This window comes from Carettochelys insculpta, chromosome 20 (assembly GCF_033958435.1).
Source record: "Carettochelys insculpta isolate YL-2023 chromosome 20, ASM3395843v1, whole genome shotgun sequence".
Lineage (NCBI taxonomy): Eukaryota > Metazoa > Chordata > Testudines > Carettochelyidae > Carettochelys > Carettochelys insculpta.
Window position 1 is genome coordinate 22,118,419 of NC_134156.1, and position 10,677 is coordinate 22,129,095.

Sequence of the window (10,677 nt, forward strand, 5' to 3'; positions counted from 1 at the left end):
GATTTTTATTTGTTTAGTAAAAATATTTTATGAATGGAGCCCTCCCAGTATAGGTGATGTTTTAAATTGCAGTCTAGTCCTGCAAACCTTCAGCTCAGGCAAACAGCCCTCACTCGTGTAAATATTTCTAGTGAAATTAAAGTCAAAATAAGACATCTTTAACTCCATTTTGTAGAAAATAGAAAAAGCCTCTGCTACAGGTTGAACCTGTTTAGTCTGGCACTTTCTTGTCTGGCAATATCCGTAATCTGGCATTATTTTAGTTAGCCAGATGGCTATTTATCATGAGCGTGGCCAAGTTTCCCAAGGTCTCCTAAAGTTTGTTTCCAGCCACCAGTTCTGGCTGTCAGTCTTCTGAGGTGTTATTTAGCTGTAATTTACCCCAATGTCTTCTAAGAACACAGTAAGCAGTGGAAGTGTTGGTGATGCTGCTAGAAAATATTGACGTCTTGCAGTCTGGCAAATTATCTTGTTTGGCATTGAGCGTGCTGGACTAGAGAGGTTCAACATGTTTTGCAATGTCATTCACTTTCTGCACAGCTGATGTTAGTGCTAGTTTTATACCCTAAATATGGGGCATATTTATTATTTCCATGACACCACAAAAATCAAGCCAACTAACTCAGCAATATGTTTACCATTATAAAACATGCTTCCGGTATGTAGGGTTGCTTTTATGGATTTTGAGTCTCTCTTAGCCTCACGTGATAGAACTGTAGTGACGACTCCATAACATGTTGTGCCATATCTTCAATTCATTTCTAAATTTGCAGCCATTGTACTGGAATAAAGCCTATTTCACTGAGTATTGTAGTGATTTTTTCCCCCTCAACTTCTGAGGCTGATTCTGAATTTATTTCCACTAGTTTTACATCAGCAAAACTCAACTGATGCCATGGAATACCTTGTGATTTATTCTAATGTATATGATAGCACTAGGAGATTCTTTCCCTAGAATACTCTCCCACTTCAACCCCTTAGAAAAATCACTTCAGCAAATGGAGGAGGACTACCAGTCTTTTAGTCTTCCCAGTTTTCCATGGGTTTGGAATGAGTCTTCTGACTTTGCATCTATGTCTCCCATAGCATGACATGGCATTGTGCCATTTTCACTGCTCCAGGTGGCTAACAGAAACAATCATTATTAACAGTTTAGGCCTGTATCCCTTTCATATTTATCTTTTCAGGTGTCCTACCTCCTCACAGACAGAATATGCTGGTTGAGAGACTGAACATGCCATGATGAGCTGCCTCATCTAAATATATCTTTGAAAAATAAACCCATAATTCAGACATACATTCTGTTTATTTTTGAACACAGAGTTTTGTCAGGGAATGTGCTGTCCAACCTCACACTCAACAGGAAAATGTTTATCCGAAGGGTTAACACAGATGAGAAATCTTGCACTCAGCTGCCAGTTCTTAGGAGGATGGGATTTAAGTAAACACTGAGAAACTTTGAACTTATGGTTTTTCATTTTATGTAATACTCCAACCACTAAAGCAATACACTGCCATGGAGTTCTTCCCTGTTAAACCAAAACAAAAACTAAACCATGGAAACTTACGTTTATTGTTGCTCTCTGGAGATATTTCTCATTCATTTTCTCCTGCATTTTAATTCACCAATGTCTTGGGATAAGAGGCGAAGAGTTACAATGACTATTTGAATGGGTTGGTTTTATCTTCAGCCTCTTTGTTCTCATGACATTGCTACTGATTCAGTGGGTGCCATAGAATTGTTTATCTTCAGGGTAACTAAAGACATTGAAATACAGAAGGCAGGCCAAGAGAATATCAGAAGTGGAGGGAGTTAACACAGAGAGCGTGAAATTAATGCTTTCTCCTAGCTAATGGGAGTAAGGCAGAAATGTTACAACTGGGCAAATTATTTCTTATCTTTCTAATGCAGGTTTCTTGACCATTGCCTGAAGCATCTTTTATTGGCCACTAGATGTTGGACCATAGTTGTGTTCCAGTCTGATGAGTCCAATGTCCCTTTGAGCCATTCACTCAATTTTTATGCCATTTCAGATTAATTAGATTAAATCATTATTATTAACAGGAGAGTTATATTAATTTTTCCCTTAATTTATGGTCAGTATCACCTATTTTTGGTCCATATAGTCCATCCTAGGCAATATACATGGAATGCTAACAGATGTCCAAACCTTGGAATTTTGGAGCTTAGTGCATGAGCCTATACTGCTTGAGCTAAAAGCCAGCTGGCTCTGCACTAAGGCTGCACAGGAGACTAAGGGTATGTCTATACTTACTCGGAGATCAACCCACTCAGGGTCAATCTTCTGGGGTTCCATTTCACGTGTCTAGAGGGGAACATATGAAATCAAGTTATCAGGGATTGACAGTCAACCCCTGTACTCCTCATTATTATGAGGAGTAAGGGAGGTTGATGGGAAAGTTTATGCTGTCGACCTCCCTCTGTGAGCACAGCCAGGTAAACTGATCGTAGATATGTCAGTTCCAGCTATGCAATTGCCATTGCTGGAATTGTGTATCTAGGAACAACTTTCAGGTCTAGTATAGACCTAGTCTAATTTTTTCTCTCTGTAAGTGAGCTAAGTGCCACTATATGGGACAAGGAACCATATATCCAGTAGCTGTGTGGGTTACACACATACATAGTGTCATAGGGCACGATCCTGCATTTCAAGTAAAATGGATCATATAATATTACAGGACTTTTTCAATTCTATATTTGATTGTATCTAATACACTGATTCCTCTTCTCTAAAAAGAGGATTTGTTTTAAATTAATCAATCCATCAATCAATATCAGTGTTGCAAATTTAGCCGGGGATGGGAGGCTGAGAATCAGTTTCAGCTCTGGTTTTCACATTCTTACCAGCAACAGAGATATGGAAATTCGAATATAAACAGCAAGGGATGCTCAGGTCATTCTGTCATAGTTTTGTGCAAGGCTATCCAGCATGAAAACTTGTATGCAATGAGCAGCAGAGCAAACAGAGATGTTTCATCAGAAGTTATATTGTCCAAGTTTCTGCTCATAACAGGACTTGGAGACCAAAATGCCCAAGATGCATTTTTGAACCAATACAAAGAATATCTGAGTTACAACCACAATACATTTAATATTTAGGGTAACATCCCTTTTCTGAGACTCATGAGAAACAGTTGTTCTCAACACAGGTAAATTAATGATGTACTGGAAACCTTAGTTCAAAGTCTCTTTTTGATCTCTGAGCCCTGGCTTTTTAAAATATATATTTTTAACTTTTCTCCATTTCAATTACATTTTTTTAGATAGTAAGTAAAGACTATATCTCAAAAGTGGCCTCCCATCAATGCATGAGCAAATTAGCATGGGTAAACCATGATACTGTTTTATGAGTTCTGTAACTTATAAACTCAAGTGACAGAATCCATCATTTTCACATATTAATGATATAATTTGCATGTGCAAGAAATATTTATCCACCTCTTCAGCCAAGTTGAAAATTTGGTACCACAGGCTGAAACCCTTTAATCTGGAACCTGATCAGTGCCAAACCAGAGAATTTGCAGCACTAAGGGAGGTCAATATTGGCTAGAAGCATTACCAAGACTTCCACAACTTACTGGGCTTTTATAATATATTTACGGGTAAATTAGAGCTAAATAACAGCACAGAACAATGAGCGCCAGGACTGATGGCTGTAAACAAACTTTATGAGATGGTGAGAAACTTGGCCACAAGTGGACATCTGGCTAACTAAACTCATACTGGACCACATATGGGCCAGTTCAGAGTGTGCTGGAAAAGAGAGATTCAACCTGAGCAGAGAAATGAAATATTCAAATCTCCACAACTAGTTGTGGAGGTCACTTGAGTACTATCCAGAGTCAGTGCCTTGTTAACAGGACTCTCATAGGTGTTCTGCTAATGTTGCCACAGCTCAGATAAGCTCATATCATTGTTCAGGGTGAGTAGCAAAAGAAGATGTTAGAGCACAGGAAGCGAAGGCATAGTAAAAATAATATACATTGCATGTTAAGGACATTGCATAATGTTCACACTATTACATAGGCATGATTCAGTGTTCAAATAGACTGTATATCCTTCAAGGTGGATTAGGGATACAATCATGAAGCCTGCTATAATACTCCACAGGGGCTCCAGAATGATAGATGTCTTTTTTTAAACAGCAGCTATTCTTCATGCTCAGTAAAAAACTCGGTCACTAGGGAGACAAATAGCTAAAGACTGAAGTCCAGGATATCCATTAATGGCCTGTAAAATGTCATTTTAAAAGTAGAGTGCTGTGTCAGCTAGAGGAGTGCGAGAATGAAGCATCTATTATCACCAGTAAGCCACATTTCAGGAAGAAAAATAGGGTTTATGTTGATGTCCTGAGCTGGGTTAAGAGATGTTAAGTAAATGATATTCTGAAGAGGGAGTAAATTAGAAGATACTGGCACCAAACACTGTATGTTCAAGTTAGCAGGATGCAGCTCAGAGGACCAGAAACATCCGCCGGGAGATATCCTTTACATCAGAAAGTAGAAGGGTAAATACGCATGCTATGTTGTTCTTAGATTTGTTTAGTTCCCAGTAGCGTGTTGCAAATGAATGGGCACTTTGCAAGTGAATAGTACTTTTAACTCAAAAAAGGGGTTATTATTGTAAAACTAAGAGGGGAAATGGAGAATGGGAAGGTAAAAGCCAATATGTCCTGGTTTGGAAGTGAACTAATCCCCAGTGACATGGGTGGCAGGTGAAGCAACCGCATGGGGAGGCTAGTCCTTCCACCCACAACCCTGCCCATGGCCCCTCCCCATTCCACTCTTTCCCCAGTGGCCCTGCCTGGGTTCTGCTCCCACTTCTCCTTTTTCTGCTGAGGCCCCACCCCATTTACTTCCTTCCCCGCTCCCATCTGAAGCCTCTAAACCAGAAAATCTTTGTGCTTCTGTCTCAGCTCCAGGACTGCAGCACGGAGCAAGTGGTCTTCCAGTCCCATGGCTGTACTTGGGGAAGATTTTTCTGGAAGGCCCAAGTTCCCTACAGCCCCATTCAATGACATAAGGTTTGCGGACACTTAGCCTCTGCCAGCCTCCATGACGTGCCACCCATGCCCAATGCTTTTCTGCTGTAATGTCATTTTGTACATGAACAATGCACATGGGTGTTGATTTGGAGGGAACTGTTGACTAGTGTGACATTATTAGGTCCAATATTACAGCCAGAAATCTGAACTGGCTCTTGAAGGAATCTCTCCACAGTTGCCAACGTGGCTGGCCATAAATTGGGACCCAAGGGAAGAAATTCCTGCCATTGCTCTGCTGCTTCTGCTGGAGCTTCACGTCAACGCAAGTGTGACATATTCTGTGGTACAAATAACTTGGAACTGGAGGTAAATGTGTTTTCAAAACTCCAGAGAATGAGGGCCTCAAAGGAGTGCCACTAGAACAAAAAGCTGAAAGTCTGAACCAAACTCATTTTATAGGTTGTCACAATGAACCTGTCTGCTGCCATTGCCAGTGTTGTTTTCATTGTTTTTATGTCTGTTTATCTTCGGCCTTTTTTTCTGAGATCGTCATCCGGTAAAAGCCAGTTGCACTGGTGACTAATGAGAGGTGGATAATAGAACATTAGATTGAAGGCCAAAGTTCTTTCACTGAAGCCTCTCAGCTGCAATCAGATGATGTCCTTCTCAGTGACCCATGTAAGTGGAGCACTTGAGTAGCCACCCAGACGAAATTCAAATGCCAACCAGCTGACCAGCTGGTGATGCCCATTCACACATGCCTCTGGGCAGATAACAAAAATTCCACCCATGGATGGAAAATATCAGAGGGAACATTTGTCACTATTAGTCATTTTAGCCTGGACTGACCATCTTCAGCAGAGTCAAAGCTTTCCAGTAAGATGGTCCTTCACATTTGTAATGCTATCTCAAAACAGAGAAACTCGCTTCACTTTTTTAAAGTTTCTTTTGTTGTTAGGGCTGCTGCTGCTAACATTCGCCCTATCCCTTTGCAAAAAACAAACCAAAAAAAGGTGAGGAGTTAAAGGAGGGGATTCTTCCAGCAACATCAGAATTGGATACATTGATATTCTTTTACAACACAGAGCAGATGTTCTATTTTTTTGGTCTGAGAAGAACAAAGCTTTCTCCTAGCTTTATTTTAAACAGGAGAGGCCACCCACAGCTTCAAATGTGCCTGCAGAGAGGAAAAATAAATTCCTAAGCTCCCTTCCAGATGCAGATGCACAAAACATTTCCATGAGGAGGAGCTGTTTGGGTAAAAAAAAAGAATCTGATTCTATAGAGATGATGCCACTGAATTGGGCTGGTGACATCACTTTGATGCCCAGCCATGGGGCTTGCTTTATGGAAGAGACTGGCGCAGAAAGTTCACCATGTTGGTAGAGAACAGTCCATTGCTTGACATCTGAACAGGACTAAATGCGCCATTTGGTAAGGCAGAGATTAATGTGTGCTGAAGAGTCTTCCAGCAATTTAGGAAGCTCTCAATATGACAGTGCCAGCTCTCTTTTATAGAGGGAAGGTACCCAAAAGCAATTCTCTACTGCAAGAGAATATTATTCAGCAGAACTCTATCTCATGGAAGGGCTAACAGCAGATTTTTCTCCTGCACACAGTAGCATTGTCACTATGCAGAAAATAGTACTAGCAACACTGATTCTCCGCCTGGGCTGGTTTCTCTGAGGTATTATGGTGGAAATAGTCTTCCATGGTTAGAGATTCCAGTTTGAGAACAATGTTTACTTGTTTAGCTCAGACGCACTTAGAAATTGCATTGTTAGTTGCTGGATATGGGAGTTATCACTATGATTGCATTAATGTTTTCATCTCCTCTGACTAAACTCAGATGTGAACCTAGTGAAAATTGATATAGTTCTGTATAAATCTATGGTGAAAAGCCAACAGACAAGCAAATGGATCAAAGAGGCCTAACTGTGCATACGCAAATTTTACATGATTAATGGGCATTGTTTGTTTGCTCAAAAGAACAGAAAACGATTGATGGATCACTGGCTTTCCATGTGGGAGACCTGTAATGAAACAATCCTTCACCAGATGTTTTTAAGATTCCCAGTGACCCATTAGCCCAGGATATATATTCCACAAGGATAATTAATGGAAGAATAGTTAACAAGACATGTTCAACCAAATATATCTGTGAAATGACACTGAGCAATGGGTGAGTCCAGTTATTCTGGAGACTACTGAGTCGTATGTTCACAATGGAATACATAGGAAGGAATGCCAGTTCAAAAGGATGACTGGCAGATGCAGAAACATCATTTCATCCCATTCAGTTTGTTCTGCCAACATTATCTGTCACAGGTTGTTTATTTTGCTTTGCATCGTACCTCCTTTTTTACATTCTGAGAGATGCAGAAACATTTCATCTCCATGAATGGGCTGGAACCTGTAGTGCAGGCTGTCAGCTAATCTGACATGAGATCAAGAGGTTGGATGAGGGCAGTGTTTGTATGCTCCATTGTTTTTCACTCAAATTGGTTATGGAGATTCTTGCAGCTGCTAAGAAATGTTGACCTTTCAAAAAGCTACTTTTTAATCAAAGGAACCTCTTAAAATGATCTCCTCTTGGTAAATTGAGTAAATTCTATTCTAATCCACACAAGTAGAATAAGGAAGTAGAGTGGAATGAAATGTGGTGCTTTGAAGTCCATGAATACATTACATATGATTCAGGTTCACATCAGCTGACAATTCTAGGTTCTCCTTTGCATTTCAGGTTTGAATTAACTCAAAACCTCCGAGCAAATCCGCAATACATTTTGGAGCCATGTTTCTTCTGCATATTTTCCACCAGATGTGAAACTGAATATCACCTAAACCTTGTCTCAGATTGGCTTGAATGTGAACATGAGTGAATCTCATAATGAGACTTTGTGTTTTGTAAGTGTCTCATACAGATGGAGGAAAAAAGATTCTGACTGCACATAGAAGTTCTACATTATCCATCAGCTCAGCTCTGTGTTGGCATCTCACAAATGATGACACTAAAAAGAAAACCAAGGAGTTTTGGTTTTGAATAAGGTTGTAAAATGTTTCTGTTTACAGTTTCTCTTCTACAGACCCTTTGATTTCCACAATGAAAAGATTCATATTGAATGCCATTCTGTTCATATGATCAGATGTTTTCTGTTTCTCAGTAAGCACATATATTTAAATTCTTAAGGACATTTGCATGAAAAACACATTGTTCTTTTTCAAGATTTCATCTTGCTATTTCTTTTCTGGGTGATATCATAATCATCTATTTGTGACATCAGAATTGGGTTCTACTTTTAACAGGTCAAAATTAAATTCCCCAAACTTCCCTAAATGCTGTCAGACTCTAATTTTAACTTATTTGCTAATGTTTTTCAAAGGGCTTGCCTACACTTACCACCAGGCCAACATGCCAGAGGTCAATCTATCAGAGTTTGATTTAGCAGGTCTATTATGCACCTGCTAAATCGAACACTCAGGGTGGCCACGTCAACTCTAGTAGTCCTCACTATTGCAGAGTAAGGGAAGTTAAAGGGAGGTTGAATTTCTCTGCCATGCCCACAGAGGGAGGTTATGGAGAAACTCTAAGGCACATCAGCTTCAGGTATGCTTGTCTTGTAGTTGGAGTTGAGTATCTTATGTTGGCATTCTCCACTAGTGTAGACCTGTCCAAAAGAATCAAACTTAAAGCTCTTCTTAAACAGGAACTTCACTTAGTAATCAGTGGTAGTTGAGGAAAGTTTGGGGTAATCCTTTATGTAACTCCATTGTGCAACATTATCACTCCAAATAATTACTATCTATGGCTGCGTCTACACGTGCACGCTACTTCGAAGTAGCGGCACCAACTTCGAAATAGCGCCCGTCGCGGCTACACGCGGCGGGCACTATTTCGAAGTTAACTTCAACGTTAGGCGGCGAGACATCGAAGTCGCTAACCTCATGAGGAGATAGGAATAGCGCCCTACTTCGACGTTCAACGTCGAAGTAGGGACAGTGTAGACGATCCGCGTCCCGCAACGTCGAAATTGCTGGGTCCTCCATGGTGGCCATCAGCTGGGGGGTTGAGAGATGCTCTCTCTCCAGCCCCTGCGGGGCTCTATGGTCACCGTGGGCAGCAGCCCTTAGCCCAGGGCTTCTGGCTGCTTCTGCGGCAGCTGGGGATCCATGCTGCAGGCACAGGGTCTGCAACCAGTTGTCAGCTCTGTGTATCTTGTGTTGTTTAGTGCAACTGTGTCTGGGAGGGGCCCTTTAAGGGAGCGGCTTGCTGTTGAGTCCGCCCTGTGACCCTGTCTGCAGCTGTGCCTGGCACCCTTATTTCGATGTGTGCTACTTTGGCGTGTAGACGTACCCTCGCAGCGCCTATTTCGATGTGGTGCCGCGCAACGTCGAAGTTGAACATCGACGTTGCCGGCCCTGGAGGACGTGTAGACGTTATTCATCCCTATTTCGATGTTGCTACATCGAAATAAGCTATTTCGATGTTGGCTTCACGTGTAGACGTAGCCTAAATGTTTAATAATGGTATTGGAAAATGTTGATGATACTAGTATTTGCTGCACTGGATAATTGAATTTGAGAGACTAGAAGGAACTAGAGAAATGCATGATATTTCTTTCATGGACTTTTTATGAAAGATCTTCAGACATGTTGGAATGGGGTGAGTGGAGAAAAGAAACAAATTATACTCTTAACAAAATTCTTTTCAGTATATGGAAATGTATCTTAATTAGTTCCCCATCTGTAATATGGCCTTAGCATTAGGGTGACTATCAGCCTAGGACACCATAGCCAACAAACTAACAGAATTTAGCTTCACATCAGAAACTGGAGATAGTTATCTCATATATACACATATCAGGGCAGAAGTAGTAAAGTGAGACCTCCATGGGTCTGTGAACCCCAGAAAAAATACATTGATTTTATACATTGATGCACTTATTACAACTTTTCAAACAACATAATGTCAGAAGTGTCTTGGGTCCAAAAATACAACAATGCTTTAAGCCCAAATTCATCCTCTACAGGTTCATTTTATTTCCATTAAATTCCACTCTGAATATCATGAATGGCTTTCATTTTATTATTGTTAATTCAAACTATAATAAATATGCTTTGGGATTCAGGTTGATTTATTATCATTTAAAAGAAAATTGCATTTGCAGCATTCAGTGTATATAGTCTTTTCTTCATTTATTTAACATAAAGGACAGTGATAAAATCAAATATTTTATACTCTGTTAAAACTTATTAGAATTGCATGTATGTGAAAGACCTCATTGGCTTCTCAACATGGATGTTGTTATGTGAAACTCAGCAGAATCTGAATAAATCTTAGTTGTGGAGAAAGTTTCATTATTTAGCACTTTGCCTCGCTGGATGGCAGAACTAGATGTTCTGTTATTAGTCTATTTCATTTCCTATTTGTGGCTTATTAAAACATCTCATTTTGTTCCCATAATAATTGTGGATGGGCTATTAAATATGAAGTATTCTGTCCTTTTCAAACATGAAAAGAAAGTCTAGGACTGAGTTTGGATAGAATTTTAGGGAAAAGTTAGTTTTTTTTATTATCAACACCCCTGCTCCCTAGTATCATTCAAGCCAGTGAAAATGGGTAAGGTTCAAAAGTTTGACAAGATTTGTTCTTGACACATCCATGCAATTA